This window comes from Brassica napus, chromosome C1 (assembly GCF_020379485.1).
Source record: "Brassica napus cultivar Da-Ae chromosome C1, Da-Ae, whole genome shotgun sequence".
Classification (NCBI taxonomy): Eukaryota; Viridiplantae; Streptophyta; class Magnoliopsida; order Brassicales; family Brassicaceae; genus Brassica; species Brassica napus.
In genome coordinates, this window is record NC_063444.1 from 23,081,005 (window position 1) to 23,107,514 (window position 26,510).

At 33.9% G+C, this 26,510-nt stretch overlaps 3 long non-coding RNA genes across 3 annotated transcripts; all 3 read right to left on the reverse strand.

Moving 5' to 3' along the window:
* Positions 1-5,888: 5,888 nt before the first annotated feature.
* On the reverse strand, positions 5,889-6,603 carry LOC125580185. Its single transcript, XR_007317929.1, has 3 exons — positions 6,586-6,603; positions 6,155-6,516; positions 5,889-5,992 (listed from the first exon to the last, which is right to left on the reverse strand). It is a non-coding gene; the product is annotated as an uncharacterized LOC125580185 (long non-coding RNA).
* Positions 6,604-9,501: 2,898 nt separating this feature from the next.
* Positions 9,502-11,079, reverse strand: LOC106359680. Its single transcript, XR_007318664.1, has 3 exons — positions 10,077-11,079; positions 9,940-10,014; positions 9,502-9,865 (listed from the first exon to the last, which is right to left on the reverse strand). It is a non-coding gene; the product is annotated as an uncharacterized LOC106359680 (long non-coding RNA).
* Positions 11,080-19,386: 8,307 nt separating this feature from the next.
* On the reverse strand, positions 19,387-24,593 carry LOC125580980. The gene is made up of 2 exons (XR_007318690.1): positions 23,347-24,593; positions 19,387-23,057 (listed from the first exon to the last, which is right to left on the reverse strand). It is a non-coding gene; the product is annotated as an uncharacterized LOC125580980 (long non-coding RNA).
* Positions 24,594-26,510: the final 1,917 nt, after the last annotated feature.

The window sequence follows — 26,510 nt, forward strand, 5'->3', positions numbered from 1 at the left end:
AGAGTAATCAGTTGCTAAAAACAAATAGTGAGATGAGACATCCTGAAGCAAATAAGACTGATATGGATCAGGATGAATCCAAGGCAGCCGTGTCCAATGTAACTGATGGTGTGGCTGGCATGTCTATTGACTAAAGAAAGATCTCGACATGCTAATTGTGTTTTAAGTCTTTGATTTGTGTTTTTCTTTAAATCTAATTGTCATTCACGATTTTATATATAATAATAGAATTGATTTGAGTTCAGTACTATTATATCTTGCTTGATCTTACTTGATAATGTGAATGATTGATAAAGAAATCGCCTAAAAGGCATTATGGTACGGTATAGTAGCCTAGTAAGAAATCTATGGCTAAGGCATTGCCTAAAGGGCATTATATACACCCAAGAATATATGACCCATTGAGTTAATATGGTTTCCAAATAGAAACAATGGGCAAAAGGAAACAAGTTCCTTCAGATTTAAAAAAGAAAGAAAACGCCTAAGACCCTTTAAGAAAGTGGTCAAGACTATACCTATGTAATCTACTGATCAAAACTATGCTACAGATCAGTATGATAAGAGGCAAGAGCCGTGGTGATCATACTGATATATCCCACGAAAATTATACACTTTGTGGCAAGACCGGATTAGCCATCCTAGTCTAAACTTGATGCAAAGATTGATATTGAGAAGGCACAAAGAGTTATCCCATAAGATCTCACGTTGTAAAACATGTACACAAAGGGAAACTCATTAGGCTTTATTGTCCTAAGCATCACAAAATTATAGTATATTCATGAGGGGGAGAGAGGATAAACCTGTGATCCATGATCACACATGATCAATACTACAAATTCGTGTACTACTATGGTCTATGACCATGCTATAAACGGCTCGGCCGCAAAGGCCATTACCTACAAAGGTTCGGCTGTATAACTCAGACTCTAAAGTCTATAAAGCTTAGGGACATCATGAATTACATGTATATAAAGTTAAGATGCATCAGGCCATATAAGTGAGCATAGATATTCCCATCTCAGATTGAATACGTGTCATAAACCAGACATATACCATCTTAAGAGACTTTGAATAAACCACCACATACATATGTGCCGTCTAAGATGAAACCCCAGAAGAGGATTGAGAATATATGTTGGATAAAAGTATGACTTTCTCCCACGAGTTTTAAAGAGACCTTGAGCCAAATATGGGTGATCAGATTATGGCCAGGTACACGGATTGCATGATCAATGAATCCGTCTATCCAACATTAAAAGGAGAAAGTTATAAGCTGGGTAAATAATGATAATAAAGAGTAAAGAATGATAAGAAACAGAATGGTATCAACCATCATTGTCTTGGAAAAGATCCTCGGATTAGAATTATAGACTTCCAAAGAAAGAAAAGATTATACATAGCTAGCTAATCGAGATGCCAGACACTGACCCGAAAAATGACTAAGTCATAACCAGCTTAGCACCAAACGAAATCTGATGTCCTAGAAAGAGACACAGTCAAGTTGCTACAGAGTCTATACAAGATAGACCAAAGTGTTCCATAAGATAAGGAACCTCGGAAAGAGAAAGGTGCATAGAATACAAATCCGAGGTCATAAGGAAACCATACCAGACATTGAGAAAAGGCTGCGCAGCTAAACATCTAAGGTACCAAACCATGTAGTTTGGGACGCCAAGTTACTAGGTAACAAAGGTCCTGGATAATGAAATCTCAAATCGATTAGATCATGTCTGGAACACAATGGAACCATATATAAGTGTTGACACATAAAAATATATTTGTACATAAGAGAGTAGCACTTGAACATAAAGATATAAACGAGGATCAGAACCCACGAAAGAGTACTCATAAAGAATAAAGATTAGATTGAAAAGATAAACGTGGGGTTTAAAGTATCTATAGAGAAAGATAGGCGTATTGACCACATACATATATACAGAAACGCCATCTGATATAAACCAGTGAAATAGATGGGTCTTGTGAGGGAAAAGAAACCGTGAGATATGGTACATGATCACGAGGTCTAAAGGTGTTCATGTTTCCTACTAACAACATTCAATCATAGCTTGTTACACAAGGATACTCATAGAGACCATAGAACAGATTATAAGGAGATAAACTCCTATGTGGTGGATGCTGCTACACAATTTCGAAATTGACAAAGGTCTGGTCATAAGAAAGAAATTAGATTGATATATAAAGATGTAGTAAGCAGCGTATGGATCACTGGATAAAGGACAACATTGTTCCTAAGCTGTTAATGGACTGAAACAAAGCAGCTGCATATATATTATATAAAGGAATTGTATAAGGACAATCCAATTCAGTCCACATTTACAAAAGAAATTCGAAATTTCCTTGCGTTTAATTTATACTAAACCTAAAAGAGGTTAGTAGACTGATACAGGTTATCTATTAAATCTGTAACACTAGCATGAACCAACTAGATTGTAGTACGGGCTAGTAGAAACGAAAGATCAGCCATCAGGTTGCAATCCAACATCAGATCCCTTAAGTAAGGATCCGGCATAGCAGAACAGTTTGCTGCTGTTGTATAAGGCATCTATTTCCACAAGACTCTGTCATGAGGCTGAGAGGAGATGTTTAATCTATTCTTCTCAATCGGATACAAATGTGTTATAGTCCATAAGCTCGTTTAGTCGAGGTCCATGACCTAATAATATATATTCATTGTGTGATATGATCCACAACAACAGAGGTCATGAGACGACATCAATATAAGGATATGACTGCAATGAAAAACGAATATGGCATTGCCTAAGGCAATAGAGATCGATGACCACATGTGAGATTCATGAGTGTATTTGGCCACAGTGCCATAGTTAGATAAGATTGTAAAATTCATTACAACAATGATCATTGATCAAGTCATGATCTTGGACACTCATGAGACAAGTTATGAACATGTATAAAAGAAGTCTATGACTCAACATGGATCGATCAGATTAGTGCATAGTCGATGGTAGTATAGAGAAAACTCATACAGTTTGTTACCTATCAATCAGCATTTTAACATCGTCATAGGCGTAGCCAAAGAGAGTATCCGTGAGGATGTTTTTTGTCGAGGACCATAGTCCTACATGTCTGACCAAAGTATAGAGTGGTCGACAGCAAAGGTTCACTTCTTGACCATGTACACACGATGTCAGAAGACATGAGAAAAGACTGGAAAGATCAAAATGGTCCAATTACAGTTCAGTAATAAACTTGGCCGATTTGATTACTCCCTTCCTGCACGTCCAGGAAAGATCACGCATCAGATGCGTAGACTAAAGAACCTACACTGAGGTTCACATCAGGGGGAGTAGTACGTGTTGTACTCTTTTTCCTTCATAATGGTTTTGTCCCACTGGATTTTCCTGATAAGGTTTTAATGAGGTAACATTAAGCGTATTACAATCCCTAAATGGTTATGGGATCCAAGGGGGAGTGTTATAAATCAATTGATGGATGTCCATAACCGGCCCGGTCCATAACCGGTCCATACACTTAGAGAGAGAGAGAGAGGCGGCCGTGACCTTAGGAGAGAGAGAGAGAGAGGCGGCTTATGCTTTGGAGAAAATGAAACTCTATTTTCTTTTCCTTGTAATTGTTATCTTTCCATTATTATGTATTAGTAGTTTTCCTAATCCTAGTTGGTTTAGGTTTTTGGATACTTTCCTTTTCTATGACTTGTAATCCTTATATAAAGGAACTCATGTTATGATTAATAATACACAGACAAATTCCTCATACTTTTACAACACGTTCCGCTTTTTTACTGTTTTGTGATTAGTGACCTTTTCAATTTTCATTCCACGTACACAAATACGCACCGCTTTTCATTCACCTATCGCAACCTCAAGATCTGGACCAGATATAGAAAATATATTTTCTATGTTGCCGAAAGTAAGATTTTCTAGATTTTTTTCTTGTTTCACAAAGATAGATTTTTTATATTTTTAAGATACTTTTGTATACTTTTATAAAACATTAATTACAAATATTTGAATTGATTAGATTTAATTGGTGGAGAGTAATTGGAAAGTGTGTAAAAAATTAAATAATAAATTAAACTGTAAATATTTATTATATTTTTAATAAACGTGAAATCTCTAAAAAAATTTACTTTCGGGAATAGAGGGAGTAATAAATATGGCACTGAAAAACCAGTTAATTATTTTCACACTACATAAACTGTTACTGTGATATATAAATTAAACAAAACAAAATATTATTGAAGCCTACAACCGGTCATTGATTTTAGAGATCAATCAAGCAATAATGTAAAGAGATGGCCAGAGATTCCGTTTGATGAAGTGTATTAATCAGGCCGGAAAAGATGATACAAGTTTTTATTCTTCAAAAACAAAGAACATGTAGTCAACAATCTAAAATATGGTAGTCGTTCTCTCTCTTATCCCTCTTATGATATCTCCCTTTATAAAAACTAGGGATCGTTACCCGCGCCTTGGCGCGGGGTTTTTGCATTTTAATCTATTTTTTTCTATTGCTTACTAATCTAGCATTCAGTTGTTCAATGCATTTTATCTTCACCATCTCCTCTTGTCTTGTTTACATTTGTTTTCACGTTCTGTCGTTTGATTTGTCTTAGTTTTGGCTTGTGTAATAACTTAACCCTACTCATTCTTCTTTCATTCTTTATTGATTGATATTTTTATCTCGCTTAGCTCTGTGTTGCCACTAATTTGCTCGAATCATTTTTCATCATCTGCTTCGTATTCTTTTCATATTCATTAACTATTGTCTCCAATCTCTTTAAATCCTAAAAATCCTACATGTTCTTTTGTTTATTAAATCACATATTAAATATTGTTGAAACTGTTTATTTATTCTAATAAATCCTTACGATTATAACTAAGATGATATGGATAAAAGACTGATTATAATTTAGTTGAAATTAAAGTCTAAAGTAAAAGTTATTAAACTTGCAATCCTTCTTTTTGTCATCCAAGATAACTTTAGTCAAATCAATTATATTGATTTAGAAAACCCATAAGCTATTTCAATCCCAAACAACAAAAAAACATGCGCATTTGTTATTGACGCTGCGCCGGGTTTCCTTTACTATAAACATAATTGCTTGTCACAACTGTTAATAAACCCAAATGTGTTTACAAAAGCTACCCATATAAGAGTTTCATACTCATTTCTCTTTCTCTAGTCATCTCCTATGTTAGTAGCTATCATAATACAATCATCAAACAAAGGACATATCTCTTGGTTCCATATAGAATATGCAAAAGGACTGTTTTCTGCAAACTTCATGATCACTGAGTATTATAAATATCAAACTCTGTCTATGGTATATTTATATGTTGAGGTAATGCCTCGAAATGTAGCTTCCAAATAATGATTTCCAGGTCAACACATTGCATGTTAACCTCCACAATGGGATCATCGGATCTGCAGATACCGCTACATGTCGAGTCGAACGCAGCTACACATATGTTCCCTGCTTGTGTCTTTCATTCACAATATGCAATTCTCCCCAAAACTAGAATCAATGTTACATGAGGTAAAAGTTTTAGAGTCACAACAGACTTTGTATAACCAAGCCCAATAAACCAAGCACCCAACGTAACATCCCCACTTGCCTATTTGTGAAGAAAATGACTTGATCATTATATAGTAGCACCGAGAAGTTTGATGGAGAATGAGGTATGAATGCAAAGTAGACAAAACATTTAAAATCTTACTGATTATGGGAAATATAAGAAATCAATTCTCTTGAAATGACGTATAACTGTCCAATAGCGTGACAGAAGTACTTGTTCATGTTCTCACCAAACTTCCAATTCTAAATGTATATATAAATCTATTAAAGTTATTGTCAGCGTTCTGTTGTGATATTTGTTAGCTAAAATAATTCATCCAACATAATAGGAAAAAGAAACCAACGAAATTGTAAAGCTAACCATCAGCTGAGATGCTTTTGATGTCCTGACACATTGCAAGCTTAGTGATTTCACTGTCAAAAGCAACAAACTAAGCAGTCATATACATTCGAGACATTTATTTACAAACGCTTCCTAGCACAGAAAAGCATATTATTATGTTACGGATGATAAGTTTGATGCATAAATACAGTTTAGAATTTTTTTCAACTGAACATTTGTGCCTACTGAATTACCTTACAACACCCACTGCATTGTGATTTTGGCATGTTAAAGCTGAGAATCAACATTGGAGCTTGCGTTAGCATTTGGAACATGAAATATAGCACCATCAATTTCCAGTGTTAATTCCATTGACAATAACTGTGCAAAAGAACTCTGCTAGTAAGGTAATCGTGATTAGTAATTCTTTACATCTTAGTGTAGTACAACTTCAAAACGATAGACACTTACAATCGACGGCTCTCAAAGATGGACCGCAAACCATCTAATGATATGCTTACCTCGTCGTATAAGTAATCCATGTCACTTCCCTCCCACGGGTAACGTTGCTGGTGCAGATCAATTCCCTCCACCTCTTCCTCATCATTAGGATGCTCTGCAATATACCCTCTGTAAGGTTCAAATTTATGTCACTAGAATTATCAGAGAAAGAAATATAAATTACCCTCCAAATCTTCAGGAGACATTTTCTTTATTCAATGATCTTCATTCAACCTAACAACCATCAAAATAAAAAGAATGTGAGACACATAATCTTCAAAATCCAAGTTTAATGAATGGAAAAAAAAAACTCAGTAAGACAGAAAATGTCAAACACTCACTGGCTTCTTCTTCTTTTACTTCTTGGCTCCCGTGAATGAACTGTCAAAGCAATCATTATTTGAAGGAAAAAAGATTAAACAAAGCAACTGATGAAAAGAAACAAATATGATTCACAGCACATAAACTCTTCTTGAACATTCAGGCAACGGATAGTATGTCTCCCGTGTGACTCAGCTGAGTCCTTGATGGCATCCTGAACGACAAATGTCTTCTTCTTCTTCTTGGTTAGATCAAAGGGTGCAAGCTAAGGATGACCAAAGAAAATTAAAACCACACAATCATGATTTATCAGGCAAAATAAAAGAACTGATAATGAATTTATTAAAGATGGGGAGATGTAGAGACTAAAGAAGAAAAACTGATTCATGAAACTCAAAGAGTCAATCTGTGTTTCTTAGGTGAGTCATGAACCGATGATTAAAAATTGAAAGCCCTAAACTTCTATTGAAGAGAACGCTTACAGACCAAAGAGGTTTATTGGGCTTTTTTTTAACGAATCCCATTTCAAAAAATGAGTTATAAAGTATTTATTAAATCATTAGATAAAATAAATAAGTGTGGGTCCCACAGAAAAAACCGAAGAAACAAAGGTTTTCGACCTTCATAAATATATATTTGTTTCAGCCATCAATGTACAAAGAATCCTTTAGCTCAGTGGTATAAATGTTGTTGTTTAGATCTCAATAACCCGGGTTCGAGTCGCAAACTTGACACTTTTTCACACTTTTTAAAAGTGGAACCCACATATCGCTGACGTGTCACATCAGAAGTGATGCAACTGCCCTATTATAATGTAGATTTATTAATAAGAATGTTGCGAGTAAAAGAAGACATACATGGTATAACAAAACTTCCTCTTCATCTCTCTCCATGCACTCATCTTCGTCCTTTTTTTTTTAATATGTATATATTTATTTATATATTTTTCAACCCGAAAACGAGAATTTTAGATCCGGTTACAAGCCCACATTAAACAATGAACAAAAGCTCCTAAGTCTATGTATTACAAAAGCTAAATCTTTGTCATTTTCTTTGCGCAATAAACACATATTCAAGATTTTCAATCTCTCTTTTCTTGCTGCGATCAGATTTGATATAACTTCATACTATTACTTTCGCTTTCTTAGAACAACTTTATTAGTGAGTTTGTAAAAAAGAAGTTCGTATAAACAAAATAATAGTATTTAAATTAAATATTTAAATTTTTATTTAAATTAAATCATTAGATTAGTTAGATAATGACACCTGGAAGAAAGATGCATTTATAGGTTTATGCATTTAGGTAAATCAGAACTTTTTTTTTCTTTTTCTTTAATTTCTTTTAATTTTTTTTTTCTTTTTATGTTTAGATACCCTCTTCAACTTCTCAATGGAACTGCTCTTACATAAACCCTCTCGCGGGAGAATCTGCCTCCCCTTTCTTCTTCGCCTGACTAGTCGTTTAGTGGAGTATAAACGTATAAGATGTCATGGTGAAATACTTTTATAGAATGCACGTGCGTTTGGATAAAAAAAACAAAATACTAAGAAAATTGTATTCTTGTTATAAATCAATTCATGGATGTCCATAACCGGTTCGGTCCATAACTGGTTCGGTCCATAACCGGTCCATATACTTAGAGAGAGAGACGGCCCAATCCCAGAGAGAGAGAGAGAGAGAAAGGCGGCCGTGACCTTAGGAGAAAGAGAGAGAGGCGGCTTATGCTTTGGAGAAAAGGAAACTCTATTTCATTTTCCTTGTAATTGTTATCTTTCCATTATTATGTATTAATAGTTTTCTTAATCCTAGTTGGTTTAGGTTTTGGATACTTTCCTTTTACTTATCTTGTAATCCCCTATATAAAGGAAACATTTATTCATTAATGAAACACATAAATATTCAGACCTAAAGCCTTTGTTTTACAACACGTTATCAGCACGATAGTCCCTAAACACCCTGAGCCTAAAAACCTAATCGAAAAACTCCTAAACCTAAAAATATAGCCGGCGACCTTGAACCCTAACCCGACGAATCCTAATCTGTTCTTGCAAGCGTTCCAGCTCGTGTTCATCCGATCAGCCTCAGCCCTAAGGTGTTTCTGATACTAGACGAACACAGCCTCAGCTCCATCCATTCTCAGCTTGCATTCCGGACAGATATAGCTCGCGTCCCCCGATCAGCCAGCTCGCGACGCGACAGCTATCAGCTCGCGCGACTTCAACTCACTACAAGAAAATAAATGTATTGTGACGAAATTTTCCGTCACGATAGCAAAGAATTCGTAACAATATTATCATTGTTACGTTTTTGTGACCAATTATTAATGGTTGCAATACGTGTGTCACAAATTTTCTGGAGTAACAAAAATGTCACAATTTTTTGCGACTAAATTTTTTGTAACAAATCGTCACACATAGTTACGTTGTATATTAATAACAAAACTGTAGTAATTTCTTACTTATTAAATTGTATCAAACTGACTTAATTTGTGACTGTTTAATGTGACAACTATATCACTTCTAGTAACGGATATATTGTCACAAAATGTCACTAATATTGACGACTTTATAGTTTTTTTACTGTCACCGATACTGACATTATATATATTGCCCCAAACTGTCATTATTTATAACTAATTTAAAATCTTAATTTTGTAGCCTTTTTTGGTCAAATTTTTTTGTAGCCTATTATAATCAAAAATTTAGTCACAAAACATAATGATCAATGACGAACGAAATAATATTTATCCGTTACTATAATTGTGTAACAAAATTTTTGTATTTTGTAACCTTCATTATGTTATTAATTTGTCATAATTAAACCTCACAAAGTATGACAGTAGTAGTAACATCTCAGTTTCAATTGGTTACTCTATAAATCGAAATAAAAATAACTCGGTTTACAAAATGAAATTGGTTTAAAATAAAATTAGGTTTAGATAACTAAACCAAATCATTAAAAAAAATTCAACCCTAAAAAAATAAGCGGCAATGCCTGCCTCGCCTTGCCTCCTCCAGCCGCCATGTGTGGCCTTGCCTCCGCCGCACAACAGCCACTGCGACCACGGCTGGTCTTGTCTCCTCCACCATCAAGCTTCTTCTGCATCCTCCACCATCAAGCTTTTTCTGCATCCTCCACCCTCCTTTACAAAAAAACAAACAAAAATCAGATTCAAAGAGAGGGACAAAGACAGCGACAGAGAGATATATGTCAAACCGTGGAGTGGTGGTGAACGGTGAGCGTGACATCAAATGATGGAAGACAGAGATACCACTCATTCAATTCTTCAACCTGCACCAAAATCAAAGTCACGCAGAAGAGAGATGATGGAACTAAAATTTATAATAAACGACCATTAACGGAGGTGGTAGAGAAGATGGAGAGCGATGAAGGCAGAGATCTTGCGAGGGTGGAGAGATCTTCTGACGAAAGAGAAGAGAGGAGATGCGGAGGCCAGCAGTGAAGAAAGCTATGTATGGAGATCTGAAGAAAAGGAATAACTTTGGTCCCTTGGATCCAATCTCATCCGACGGTGAAAAGCTTGATCCTTGTGTTTGTGAATCAGCCAATAGGAATTTTTTTAGTTGTTATACTTTTTTTCTCAACTGACAGAATACATTTTATTCTTTAATGTTAGTTGTTTTAGAATTTTTGTTTCTAATCTCATTTTCGTACAGGGATAGAATTTTACTTTCTAATTTTTCTTTAGTTTTTATGTTTATTATAAGTTTTATTGTTGATAAAAAAAAGTTATTAAAATTATAAGTTTACTTCACTTAGAGTACATGTTATATAGTTCTAGAAATGAAAAATAGATTTAGAAATGAAATTTATGATATATGATTTGGAGTTTGAGGTTTAAGTTTAAAATTTAGAAAATATTTAAAAATAGTTTGAAGTATGTAATATGACTTAATGTCTTAAGATATAAGGTTAAGTATGAATATATGGTTTGAAGTATATGTAAGGTTAAAAGTTTAAGTTTAAAAACTTGGGATTAAAGATTTTAAGAGAATAAATTCTGGTAAGAGTTTCTTTCCTTCCTTCAAGATTCAACATATACCAAGAGCAACTAATCTAGTGGCGGACAAGCTTGCACGAGGTGCTCGGAGTCCCCCTTCAGCTGTGTTCTATGTTGATTCCACCCCACCGGTAGGCCTTGGAATATGAGTTTTTACCCGCGGGACCCGGCCCGTTTGACCCGCCGCGGGGCGGGTGCGGGTCGAACAATTTAGAAAAATCGATTCGCGGGTGCGGGTGCGGGTTATGAGCATTTTATGCGGGGCGGGTGCGGGTTGGTGGATTTTGAAACGCGGGTACCCGCCAACCCGCAATTTTTTTTTTTTTACATTTAAAAAAAAAATATATATTTTTTTTGTGAAAATGTATATTTTGTAAAGAAAATATGAGAATTTTAAAAAATAATAATCAAAATATTTTAAAATAATTAAAATTTTAATTATAAATATATTATTTATATTATATTTTACAAAAATTAAATTAAATAAATATTTTTTAAAATAAAAATATAACCCGCGGGTCCCGCGGGTCCCGCGGGTCCCGCGGGTTATCCGCAAAATTAAGCGGGGCGGGTGCGGGTACAAATATTTTTGTTTGCGGGTTGTGCGGGTCGAATTTTTTGACAAAAAAAAACTTTGTAACCCGCGGGTTGGCGGGTCAGCGGGGCGGGTTTGACCCGCAACCCAGCCCTACCCACCGGCTTGGCTTTCCGAGTCGGTAGGACCTTTATCTTAGTTTAGTTATTATAGTTGTCAAAAAAAAAAGAATAAAATCTGAGTTTATGTCAAAGATTTAGATTTTAAGTTTAAACTATTATATTTGAAGTTAAAATTTATGATATAGGATTTGGTGTAGTTTAGGGTTTAGATTTGAGATTTGGACTTAACTTAGGGGATTTGAGATTAAGTGTTTGGAGTATATTGGTTTAAATTTTAAAAATATATATTTGAATTGAAAGTTTAAGAATTAATTTCTAAATTTTAAGAAGATCAAATTAATTGTTTTGTATGTAAATTTAAATTTAGTGTTTATGTTTAGGGAATAGTGTATAGAAAAGTTTCATATTCAACCTCAAAAGAAAAATGATAAACAATGGTTTCTTTTTAAAACTCAGGATAAACCATTGTTAAAACTTGAGCTACATAAATAAACCTTACAAGATCACCCAAATAATTTTGCGCTTGAAAAGTTACGACATTTTTTATTTGTTATCCTTTTCAATGCATCCATCACGAACATTTAGTTTATATATCTTCATAAACGGAGTCATAGCCTTTAGTCACATAGTTGTCGCTATGGTAACAATAAACATAGTTACAATTATGTCACATTTTTTGTCTCATTTATTTTTGTCATATTTATGTCACTAAATGCGACATAATTTGGTTACGACATAACCGGTCACAATATTGTGACTAAATAGCTACTCTTTTTTGACATAATAGATCAGTTACAAATCGGTGTATGTTATGTCACAAATATGTGACTAAGAAATCTAGTCTCAAAAAATCGTAACAATAGCTCCTTTTTCTTGCAGTGACTCCAGCTCGTTCCAGCTCACGTCCGTTCGAGGTTCTCTTGGTGGTCCGGTTTCTACAATCTGCAAACAAAAGGTAACCCTAATTCTAAGAACATGAGAATTGAATTTGGATTGTTTGTAAAGATTGAAACCCTAAAAACTAATCTCTAAGATAAAATCCTAGGATAATAGATCAAACCCTAAAAGAGTAAATCGGAGCTCGAATAAGTCCTGATCCCATAAACCCTAAATTGAGATTGATCCATTGATCAATTAAAATCATAACCTTAAAGGTTTTGAATCTCAAATCAAATATCTTTGATCAAAGATCAAAGTTTCGAAATCCCTAAAACCTTAAATTGGAAAATCGGTTTTAATTTTGATTTGAAACTCAACTGTTTGTTTGATCACCTAGAAATATTGATTAGGATTGTTTAAACCTGAATCTGAATTTCTTGACTTGGTTAAAACCCTAATGACTTTGTTTTATCACTTTGAAATCGAATTAGATTGTGGCCGTGTGGCCTTAATATATTCTATGTTAAATTGTTCTAGATCATCATCCGTGGCTGTGTGGCCTTGTTGCATCCATATCCGAACCTGATCACTACTGATTGATTGCAATTGAACTTAGATCTAATTCTAGGGATGATGTTGAATTGAACTAAATAGCCGTGTGGCTTGTTCTATTACTTGGCGATTGGTTTGTTTGTTTGTTTTGATTGAATCATGAACTGATAGAAACCAACCACCTTAGGATTGCAATTACATGTAAAACTATATGCATTAACCCTAAATTGAATCTTGGCCATGTGGCTTCTCTTTCTTGGTCGTGTGGCCTAACCATTCCGATGCATTGTTCATACTCGCGGCCTTGTGCCCTTGATAGATCACATTGTTTGCATCATATGATTGAAAGCCGTGTGGCTTAATGCATCATAGCTTGGCCGTGTGGCCTAGAGAGACACCATATCTGAATGGTCGTGTGACCTTGCTTGCATATCTCATGAACCGATCTCTAGGATCGTTGTATCACATTACATGGCCGTGTGGCCTAAGCATCACATATAGACCTTGCATTCTCGACTTGTCTCGCACCATGGTCGAGTAGTAAATTGCTTTGATCAAGAGACTTATGAAATCATATGCACTGATTATTTGAATTGGTTGCATGAATTCTAAATCATGAATTGACTGATAATATGATTTCAGATGCCAAGATTTGAGCCTTTGGATTATGCCATTCTAAATCCCTCTGGAGAAAATTATCTAGAATGGGCAATGAACACTTCAGTTGTCTTGAAATCAAGAGGACTCGGTAGGAGTATCATTCAGGGTAATTATGCAACCGAAAGTGAAAAGTATAGGGCCATAACAATTATGCGCCATCATCTCACTGAGGATCTAAGAAATCAGTACCTAAATATTGAGAATCCTCGTGACCTTTGGACAGAATTAAAATCAAGATACAAAATGGTGTTATTACCAAAGGTCAGGCATGAATGGATGAGTCTCAGATTCCAGGACTTTGAGTCTGTGGATGAATATCATTTTGCTTTGTCCAGAATCGTTTAAAAACTGAGACTATGTGGTGAGGTGGTAACAGAGGAGGATTTACTGGAAAAGACCTTCCTCACAGCCGATCCAAGAGATCTATTGTTACAACATATCTATGGAGAAAAACGTTTCACCACCTATAATGATCTGCTCTCATGCCTAACTGAGCAGAGCAATCAGTTGCTAAAAAAAATAGTGAGATGAGATATCCTGAAGCAAATAAGACTGATATGGATCAGGATGAATCCAAGGCAGCCGTGTCCAATGTAACTGATGGTGTGGCCAGCATGTCTATTGACTAAAGAAAGATCTCGACATGCTAATTGTGTTTTAAGTCTTTGATTTGTGTTTTGCTTTAAACCTAATTGTCATTCACGATTTTATATATAATAATAGAATTGATTTGAGTTCATTACTATTATATCTTGCCTGGTCTTACTTGATAATGTGAATGATTGATAAAGAAATCGCCTAAAAGGCATTATGGTACGGTATAGTAGTCTAGTAAGAAATCTATGGCTAAGGCATTGCCTAAAGGACATTATATACACCCAAGAATATATGACCCATTGAGTTAATATGGTTTCCAAATAGAAACAATGGGCAAAAGGAAACAAGTTCCTTCAGATTTAAGAAAGAAAGAAAACGCCTAAGACCCTTTAAGAAAGTGGTCAAGACTATACCTATGTAATCTACTGATCAAAACTATGCTACAGATCAGTATGATAAGAGGCAAGCGCCGTGGTGATCATACTGATATATCCCACGAAAATTATACACTTTATGGCAAGACCGGATTAGCCATCCTAGTCTAAACTTGATGCAAAGATTGATATTGAGAAGGCACAAAGAGTAATCTCATAAGATCTCACGTTGTGAAACATGTACACAAAGGGAAACTCATTAGGCTTTATTGTCCTAAGCATCACGAAATTATAGTATGTTCATGAGGGGGAGAGAGGATAAACCCGTGATACATGATCAATACTACAAATTCGTGAACCATGGTCTATGACCATGATATAAACGGCTTGGCCGTGCAGTCCATTACCTATAAGGATCAGACATCCATCCTAAAGCTTAGGGACATCATGGATTCCCATCTCAGATTGAATACGGGTCATAAGCCAGACATACACCATCTTAAGAGACTTTGAATAAACCACCACAGACATATGTGCCATCTAAGATGGAACCTCAGAAGAGGATTGGGAATATATGTTGGATAAGAGTATGACTTTCTCCCACGACTTCTAAGAGACCTTGAGCGAAATATGGGTGATCAGAAAGTGGCCAGGTACACGGATTGTATGATCAATGAATCCGACTATCCAACATTAAAAAGAGAAAGCTATAAGCTGGTAAAGAGTAAAGAATGATAAGAAACAGAATGGTATCAACCATCATTGTCTTGGCAAAGATCCTCGGATTAGAATTATAGACGTCCGAAGAAAGAAAAGATTATACATAGCTAGCTAATCGAGATGCCAGACACTGACCCGAAAAATGACTAAGTCATAACCAGCTTAGCACCAAACGAAATCTGATGTCCTAGAAAGAGACACAGTCAAGTTGCTACAGAGTCTATACAAGATAGACCAAAGTGTTCCATAAGATTGGGAACCTCGGAAAGAAAAAGGTGCATAGAATACAAATCTGAGGTCATAAGGAAACCAGACCAGACATAGAGAAAAGGCTGCGCAGATAAACATTTAAGGTACCAAACCATGTAGCTTGGGACGCCAAGCTGCTAGGTAACAAAGGTCCTGGATAATGAAATCTCAAATCGATTAGATCATGTCTGGAACACAATGGAACCATATATAAGTGTCGACACATAAAGATATATTTGTACATAAGAGAGTAGCACTTGAACATAAAGATATAAACGACGATCAGAACCCACGAAAAGAGTACTCATAAAGAATAAATATTAGATTGAAAAGATAAACGTGGGGTTTAAAGTATCTATAGAGAAAGATAGGCGTATTGGCCACATACATATATACAGAAACGCCATCTTATATAAACTAGTGAAATAGATGGGTCTTGTGAGGGAAAAGAAACCGTGAGATATGGTACATGATCACAAGGTCTAAAGGTGTTCATGTTTCCTACTAACATCATTCGATCATAGCTTGTTACACAAGGATACTCACATAGACCATGGAACATATTATAAGGAGATAAACTCCTATGTGGTGGATGCTGCTACACAATTTCGAAATTGACAAAGGTCTGTTCATAAGAAAGAAATTAGATTGACATATAAAGATGTAGTAAGCAGCATATGGATCACTGGATAAAGGACAACATTGTTCCTAAGCTGTTCATGGACTGAAACAAAGCAGCTGCATATAGTATATAATACTAGTAAAGGAGTTCTATAAGAACGATCAAATTCAGTCCATATGTAAACTAATAAAGAAATTTGAATTCCTTGTGCTTATGCTAAACCAACCCAAAGAGAGGTTAAAAAGGTTTATACAGATCTGTAACACTAGCATGGACCGACTAGATTGTAGTACGGGCTAGTAGAAACGAAAGATCAGCCATCAGGTTGCAATCCGACATCAGATCCCTTAAGTAAGGATCCGGCATAGCAAAACAGTTTGCTGCTGCTGTATAAGGCATCTACTTCCACAAGACTCTGTCATGAGGCTGAGAGGAGATGTTTAATATATTCTTCTCAATCGGATACAAATGTGTTATATTCCATAAGCTCGTGTAGTCGAAGTCCATGACCTAATATATATTCATTGTGTGATATGATCCATAGCAACAGAGGTCATGAGACGACATCAATATAAGGATAGGACTGCAATGAAAAACGAAAATGGCATTGCCTAAAGCAATAGAGATCGATGACCACATGTGAGATTCATGAGTGTATTTGGCCACAGTGCCATAGTTAGATAAGATTGTAAAATTCATTACAACAATGATCATTGATCAAGTCATGATCTTGGACACTCATGAGACAATTTATGAACATGTATAAAAGAAGTCTATGACTCAACATGGATCGATCAGATTAGTGCATAGTCGATGGTCCGTTACCTATCAATCAGCATTTTAACATCGTCATAGGCGGCTAATAGCCAAAGAGAGTATCCGTGAGGATGTTTTTGGTCGAGGACTATAGTCCTACATGTCTGACCAAAGTATAGAGTGGTCGACAGCAAAGGTTCACTTCTTGACCATGTACACATGATGTCAGAAGACATGAGAAAAGACCGGAAAGATCAAAATGGTCCAATTACGGTTCAGTAATAAACTTGGCCGATTTGATTACTCCCTTCCTGAACGTCCAGGAAAGATCACGCATCAGATGCGTAGACTAAAGAACCTACACTGAGGTTCACATCAGGGGGAGTAGTACGTGTTGTACTCTTTTTCCTTCATCATGGTTTTGTCCCACTGGGTTTTCCTGATAAGGTTTTAATGAGGCAACATTAAGCGTATTACAATCCCTGAATGGTTATGGCATCCAAGAGGGAGTGTTATAAATCAATTGATGGATGTCCATAACCGGCCTGGTCCATAACCGGCCCCTACACTTAGAGAGAGAGACGGCCCAACCCTAGAGAGAGAGAGAGAGGCGGCCGTGACCTTAGGAGAGAGAGAGAGGCGGCTTATGCTTTGGAGAAAAGGAAACTCTATTTCATTTTCCTTGTAATTGTTATCTTTCCATTATTATGTACTAGGATATAGACCCCCGCGAATCGCGGAGGAGAAACGGTACTAGTTTTAAATATAATTAAAAATACTAATTATATATATAAATATTTAGAATGTAAATGATGATATATAAAATAATTTTTTAAAATTTATAATATCTCTAAAATTGAGGCTAAGATTAATGTATGGGAAATTCTTTAGAATATCCATTTTTAAGTTTTTGTCACAAAAAATCATTCAATGAAGAAAATGACCAAAATAAGTTTTATTAAAAGGTAAAAATGTATTTTTACCATAGGTTTAACTAATATAGACATAGGGTTTAGAGTTAAGGGGTGGAATTTTGCGATAGGGTTTCAAATTTTTTTAAAAAAAAAAAATTAAAATTTTCAAAATATAAAAGGTTATTTTGGTTATTTTTTTTTCTTGGTGGCTAGTATGTGACAAAAATTTAAAAAGAGATATTTGAGAGAATTACCCTTAATATATTCATAGAATATATAATATGTGATGTTTGAAAGGAACCATGCATTTGTTATAAATTTTGTCACTGAAATTAAAATATTTATTTTGGTAGAATTTCATGTCTTCAGTATAAAATTGCACAATTTTAGTGGTTTTGTAACTTTGTGATGAGCTAATATCATAGAGAAGAAATTAAACATTTAGTTTTAATATCATAAACACATTTTTTAGAAAATATTATAACGGGAGGTTACTGGAAGATGAATTTGTGTAGAGTTTGTGAATTTTGAAAGTTGATAAATTTTAAAAAATAATGTGGATTGTGAAAATTTATATACATCGACTTATAAAATTTGATCATAACTTTTTTAGATTGATATAGATTTTCATGAATTTGTATTACCTCTTTTCTATCATTTTTTTGTAAAATAAATATAGAATTTATTTATTTTTTAAATCATATAGCATAATTATTTATTTATTGCTTTCAAATTAAAAAGAAAATAATACTGATACATACAAAATTGAACAATTTTCTTAAATAGCCATTTTAAAATACTTTGTCACAAAAAAAACATTAAAAAAAGAAAATGACCAAAAAAAGTTTCTTTAAAAAGGTAAAATACAATTTTACCTCTTGCTGTATAGATGTAAGTAAAAAATATATATATAAAAAAATAAAAAGTTGGTTTTATATAATTTCAAATTATATGTTTTGAAATTCGAACATTTTTCTATTTTTTATAGTTTTTCTACTTTTTAAAAAAAAAAATTTCAAATTTTATTTTTGAAATTTGAAAATGTTTTTTGAAACTATTTAAAAAGTATTTTAAAATTATTAATATTTATATTAAAAATTTTAATATTTTTTAAAATAATTATATATGAAAAAATGTAAAAGTATATAAATGTAATGAATTAAGATCGGTCAAGTTTTAGGTTATAAGAAATATCTCTAAAAATAAAACATCCAAATGTCCTCTTATTTTCTTAAAAAATGTCCTATTATGGGAGGGAAAAGCCTACTTGTTGGACGAAACATCAACCCCGATTGGGAATGGACCGTCAATCGGCTGCGTACTATGGGAGGGAAAAGCCTAGACTCAATCCTCGCAAGGATGCTTTTCCAAACAACCGTGTACTACATCTGGAAGGAAAGAAATTCAAGGCGTCACCGGCAAGGAGGGATACAGACTGATCAACTAAGAAGATTCATAGACAAGGCGGTGCGAAACCGCATCTGCTCTTTGCGATACGCTCATGGCCACAAACTGGAAGGGCTACTTAGAAGATGGTTCGAAGTTACTCTTTAGTATTCGTATTCGATTGGTTTCTAGTTTGCATCTAAGACTATAACCAACTTTTAATCCTCTGTAAAATTTCATAGGTTGATCAATAAATTTCAAATTTCATCAAAAAAAAAAAAATGTCCTATTATAGAAGGAAAATATACAATAAATACAAATAGAACTTCAATTTTCACCAAATACATTTTATAATAATTTAGAGTGATGAATTTCTATCTATTTTCTTCTTTAATTTTATTTTTTTTTGATATTCTTTTTAGGAAAATATTCCATAAAAAATATTTCAACTAAATTTTGTTTAACTTTTTAATATCCAAAGTTTTTCGCTATCCACTTTAACACCTCAATTAAATATTTTGTCCATTTTAATACACAAACTTTTTAAAGTGTGCTTATTTTAATACCCAACATTTTTTTATTTTAATCAAAATATCAATAACTTTCAAACAAAAATTTAAAAATCTCTAAAATCTAAGAAAAAATCTTTTAAATTCCCACTTTTTTATTAAGTTATAGAAAAGAAACTAACTAAATTATGGAGAAATGTTTAAATTTATAAAAACTTATTTTTTAACAAAAAAATAAATAATTTTTTTTTTATTTCCAAAAATAAACCAAATTTGATATTTAAAATTTAAAATTTTTATTACACAATTTAAGACTATCTAAAATTTGGTTACTTTTATTTCTAAGACTTAAAATAAAATTAGAATTTGTAAGATTGTTTCGTGAATTTTTGAGATTTTAAAATTTTATTTGAAACTTATTAATAAGTCCAATAAAATAAACACAATTTGTGTATTACAATGAGCATGATTTTGAAAGTATGGGAAAATAATAAGTTGAGGTATTAAATTGGGTAGTAAAGAAATCTGAGTATCAAAAAACTTAACAAAATTTAGTTGAGATTTTTTTAATAGAATTTTCCCTTATTTTATGTTAGAATTTGTCAATGCTCACAATTTCTTATATTGAAACGTAAGGTTTTAATATTTAAATTTGAAGTTTGCTATGGTTAATTGGATTATAGTGGCTGATCATGAGACGTTATAATGGTTGATCATCCGATGGCTAACTATCTCACAGCAATGGAGCATTTAAACAATTCAAATGTTCATATACAAATACAATGGTTTGCTTAAATTATAAATAATTTAATTAAGTTTTCAATAAACTTTATATGTTAATTTCAAACATATTTGTGTTGGATTTTGAAAATACCCACAGATATTATATAGTAAACAAAATTTATAATGATTTTTTTAAGATTCCAATGGTATCGAGACTGAAATGGTCAATAATGTTGGGTTGCAATGGTTGATCATCATCTGTTGCATTAGTTCAACAGTTGGAACATTTATATTTGCAAATGTTTACCAAATTAGCTGCAATGATATAATCTACTCTATTAAAATAGATTCCTATTCCAACTTCCATTAAAATTGTCATTTAAGTTTTAAATTGTTTCAAATTTGTTAGTATATTACTTAATTTATTGATCATATCGAGTTAGTTACAATATAATTATATTAGACGCTACTATTACATTAGAACTGGACAACTTAAATTAAACCAACAATATACTACTCTATCTAATCTATTAATTTATGGTTCTATTTTTATCTACTATTAACAAGTCATAGTAGGACCAGTTAAAGAATTATTTATTACAAAATATTTGATTATTTACATTAATCATAAATCAACTATAAATTTGAATTTTATTTTTTAATTATAAAAAAATATGTTGAGAAAGAAAACAAAATCTTACAAAAATTTAAATATTTTATAAACTAACACATTAATTAATTGCGTAATTAGTAGCATAATATTATTATAAAACAATGTTAATTAAAATTTTATTATAAAACAAGAAAGAAAAATTCTATGCTATTTTTTTTATAAATTTATAATTTCTGTATTATATAAAATTAAACATGACGAAATTATATTAAATAGGAAAATTAAAGGAAAATATTTCTTAAATTGTTTCGTTTAAATAAATGATCACTCATCATTAAAATTGGTTAAAATTCGTAAACTATATAATATGCAAAAATAAATTTATTGACGTAGGTTAAACTTTTATATCTATAACTATATATATATTTATATATATATATTTTATTTATTTTGAAACTCTCAACAATATATTGTTTAAAAATATTTATATACAAAAATATAATAGTATATAATAGACGACTATAATGGTTTAATTAAATTGTTCTCTCTCCTTACTTCCAACTCCTCTTGTGTAGTATTTTGGAGACTATCTCGTCTTCATGCTTTTCCGTTAATTCTCTGTGATTTTGTTTCGTTGCCGGGTTGTGTAATGGGGTTGCTGATAAACTTTCATAACAGCCTAGCATATGTAAACTTAGCCTTCGTTAGTGGAGCTTAGCTTTATAAAAAGTCTCATTTGATAAAAAAAAATACATATTAAATTGCTGTAAATGATTCAATTAAATTTTCAGCAAAACATTTATTTTTTTTTCCTAATTAAATTATATATTCAGAAAAACATTATATAGTAAGTGTCAGTTCTTGTACATCTGAATAACATTTATTCAACAAACCATAGATAATATTTTTGAAACTTCATACTACCAGCAACCGGTTAAAAGTAGACTTTCTTGATATTTCTAAATTGTTTTGAAATTCTATAGATTTCAAATATCTTCACATAATATAATATATTTCTTTTATCAAATCTCAGGTTGATATTATTCTGAAACTATAATTTGCAATTGAGAATACGATATACAAATTTATATATTAAATGTACGCTCCTATCTGTAAGCAAATATGCTCGACGTTTTCATGCACATACTATTTTTAAATTCGTTGTAAAATGGAATAGGTTACTTATCTCTAATTTGTTATGACGGTGGTATCCACCATTTCAATCTTTAAAGTTAAGCTAGACGAACGGATCTAAACAAGTGGCAACTTCTAATGCTACGCATGAAGATTTGTAAAATAAAAAGTTCAAAAAAAAAAAAAAAGATTTGTAAAAGAAAGTTATCAGTGAAGACAAAAAGGATAAGAGATAAAAAGAAGCAAGTTTTTGTCCCTTTTTCTTCCACTTTGAAGTGAGGTAGTAGACATGGTTACTGGAGTTGAGCACATCATTATTTGGTAAGATGTTTTGTAGCAGTTCTCTAGTGTTGTCTATACGTTGGGATAAAAACAATGTGTCAGAGATATAAGGTTTCACTGCTGTTGCTTACATGTGGTAATGGATTGAATTGTGGATTTGGTGGTAAAAATTTCCGGTTCCGTCCCTTGAAAACAGGTGAAAAGAATTTAACAACGGTGTTACTATCTCTTCGGCGCAGAAGCCAAACGGAGAAAACAACATTAACATAGTTTCTTAACTTGCAAGCTATTAATTATTTCATCGTCAAGTTTTGGGATGGATACAAAGCTTCTCGCCACTTAAGCAAGAATCATGTCTCTATCAATGTTCAGTTATGAATTTCACCGTCCTGAGTTTGATAGACAACGACACTGTAGAAAATGAAGCAGTCTGACACAAAAAACATCAGAACCAAAACCTCACGCAAACTAATTTTTTTTTTTCAAAATTCTACCGTCATTGGGATATTTTCTTAGCAGAAAGAACCTGCTGTTGCAATCACTGAACGTAGTAGATGATTCCATCAGCCTTCTCGGTGATGACAAGCACCAAGTTATAACAAATACATCGAGCATAAAAGCCACGTCTACACCCAATAACTTCTTACATCCCAGAACAATCTCTTGAATGAGTTCCTTTAACTAATCTTCACATGTAACATTCAAGCAACAAAAAAAAGAAAACAGCAAAACTTCAAAAAACTAAGTGATTGGCAGAAACTCAAATAGCATATTCCAATATTCAAATGATATATTGATCACGTATTTCATGCCCTTTATGAAATTGTGACTATTAGTGGCCTGAACTCTTTACTCTGATAGGTTTTCTTGAAATTTGTGAAAAGGATTCTTCCAGTTTAGCAAGAATAACGTGTCTCAGCAAAAACAACATCTGATAGGAATCAAACCTTTAACCCTATTGCTATAGAAACATACCTTATTCTGTTGTGATTCGACTACGAGTCTGTAAGGATGGTCCCTCAACCTATACCATATCATTCATCAGGATCTGTCATCCCTTGTAAGCAAAATATGTTTCTCGGCAAACATAATCAGTTTCATTATTTTAATTTCTCTTTTTACTCTCTCTGTTTTCCTTTAAGTTTGTTTCATTTCAAAGAGCAATTGGTGGGAAGGAGCGAGGGCGTGAGGAATATGGTATTGATCAACGGCAATGAATGTCCAGAGAAAAAAGAATTTGACAGGATTTTTGGATGTGGGGGAAACAGAGAGAAGAAAAAACAGAAGAGACAAGAAAAGAAGGAGAGAAACCGATTAATGAACTACAAGAAATATACAAACCTGTAGAATTTATTATATTAATGAGTTTGCGAAAAGAGACGACTCTTGAGATAATAACGGTTTTGCGATTTGTGTAAAAGGCGCCTTTGAGAAGTTACGATTCGGTGGATTGAAGACGATGATTGTACTGAATCGATGACATCATAGTTTTATCCTTAACAAAATCTCATCCGTTTGATCTAATAACAGCAACAATCTTCACCGTGGGATTTGATTTTTATTTTCCTACAAAAAAATAGTGACATCAGCAATTAAAAAATTCAGGTTTGCTATTATATATAGATTCATTTCATTTTCTTTCTTCAAATTATCCTTTTTTGTCACAAAATACCTTAAAATAGAGCCTAGAGGCCCAGTCCAAAAATGGTCCATTACAAACATGAGTTTATGAGGACGGCTTTAGCTAAATCGTCTGCCTCCTCGTTGTTCTCCCTAGGAGTATGAAAAAAAGGCGATCGAAACAAATACAGAAGACAAATCATGGATGTCTTTGATGATTCCCAACAATTCCTTCCTTTGTGTCATGTTGTTGATTACTCCAATGAGCGTTAAGTTGTCAGAGCAGACCCAGAGATTTGAGATCCCTTGATTTGAATCCATGTAAAGCCATTCCTTGATCGCCAGAGCTTCAGCGACCAACGGTGAATCGACATAGTTGTGGACCGATGGTCCTTCCCTCACAGAAGTACTCGCTGCTTTGATTATGATCCAAGCTAGGCCTGACTTGTATCGAGTCGCGTCCCACGAAGCATCCGTCTTGCAGGTGGCAATCTGAAGATTGGGCTGAATTGATTCCCTGATTCTATTGATTTGTGTTCCTGTATGAGTCTTTTGGCCTTTAGAGACCGGCGATTGTGTCTCATTCCATTCCCTTGCTAACGCTAATCCTTTTGTTGCTATATCTTCAGGTTGTTCACTTTTTCCTTCAAAGATGAGTGTGTTTCGGTCCTTCTAAATAGACCAGAATACCCATGGGAGAATGGTGTTTGATACTTCAGTGGGGGGGGGGGGGGGGGGGGGGAGGCAGGTTGCTGAGCGAAAGTGTACCACCGTTGATCTGAAGTTATCTGTAACAGCTATGTGAACTACTTTTTTTAGAAGTATGTTACTCCAGATCTTTTTTTGCAAACGGATAAAGAATAAGATATGAATAAGAGATTCAATTTCCTTACATCTTGGGCATCTAATATCTTAGCTGATTCCTCCTTTTTGAAGGTTCTCGCCTAGGGACAAGGCGACTTGGATGATCGACCAGAGAATGACTTTCATCTTAGGTGAGCAGGAGATTGACAATACGTCCTTAATCCAGTTAAAATCCCCAATCGAGCTACTGATGTTTTGTTCTTGATTAAGGTTTGCCACTGAATTATACCCTGATCTTGTAGAGTAGATACCAGAGGGGAGAGGTTGCCATATGTAGCGGTCTTCTGCTCCTCTTTGACTTGGTTTGGGGCATTGGATTCACTCTGCAAACTCAGGTAGAAATCTCTCAATTCTTTGCTTGTTCCTTCTTTTTTATTGGTCTTTCTTTTTTGCTAGGTCGGGTCAATTCGGGGTCCATATGGATATACGGTCCACTTCCAACACACTTCTAAACTCGTATAGTTCTAGTCAAATGAGTACGTTTACCAAAAATAAATAGACCACACAATCTTTCATCAACTAAGGATGCGTAAAAATGCCATAGTATTTGTAGAATACCTTGATGCCCCTAAAGAAATTTAGGAATCATATGACAACAGATGATAGAAGATAGGGAAAAAATAAGGGTGAGGTCTCATCAGCATGTTCTTGATTAAGACTTTTCCATGTATCCAGTGCCATGATCTTGATCATTTCTTCGGCTTTAACTACAATTGCTTCAGCGGGAGCTGCTATCAGTATTGGAAACGTCTTCAGTTTTGGGCTTTTCTCTAACCGTAGCTATTGCATTGTTTGCCCCAATGATGGCCTTTTTGATCTTATTCATATTCTGATAGAAGAAAGAAGGTTTCATTCAATCTCATGGCTCACGCGCAACCCCTCCCTGCTTCTCCCTTCCCCCTCCCCCTTACCGTCCAAAACTCAGAGGCCGTATGGAGTATAGCCAAGTGGTAACGCACCAGTTTTTGGTACCGGCATGCAAATGTTCAAATCCTTTTACACCAGATTATGAACACCCAATCGGATCTGTCAAGAACGAGCTGACGACTACAAGGGAAGCTCTCATTAATTAGTTGATAAGGGGAAGCGGCTGATAGCAGTCCCTGAGCTAAGCCTTGGAAATCTAATGCCTTTCAAATCCTCCTAACCATTATCCTACTGCAACAATTCTTGCTAAGAAGAACGCCCACCCCTATCTGTTTGATAACAGTTTCCTCCTAGTTTGCTTGAAACCGATAATCTTGCTCAACTGAAACAAAAAAAAGAGCGACTTATTGCATTGCTCTCACAAACTATTAATTTTATAAGAGAAGAAAGATCATTAAAAAAAAAAAACGTTTGGATTCGAGGCGGATCCTTTTTTCGTTTCCTTTACGAGTAAGAAAGTGGTTACGCTCGGGGAGTCGGGGACTTTAAATTTCTTTTACTTTGGTTCGGGTCCACAAACCACTAAGATTTCAGGCTAAATCCTGAAGAAAGCTAGAAAACGCTGTTTGATGAGCCTGCCTAGTATTAGTTAGTTGGTTAGGTAAAGGCTAACCAAACCAATGATGCTTAGCTTTCCTAAATGAATAGATTATCGCAGAGGCTTTACATGGAGAAAGAGACGATATCCCATGGAAAATATTAAATTTTAATTTCTAAACTTAAGAATT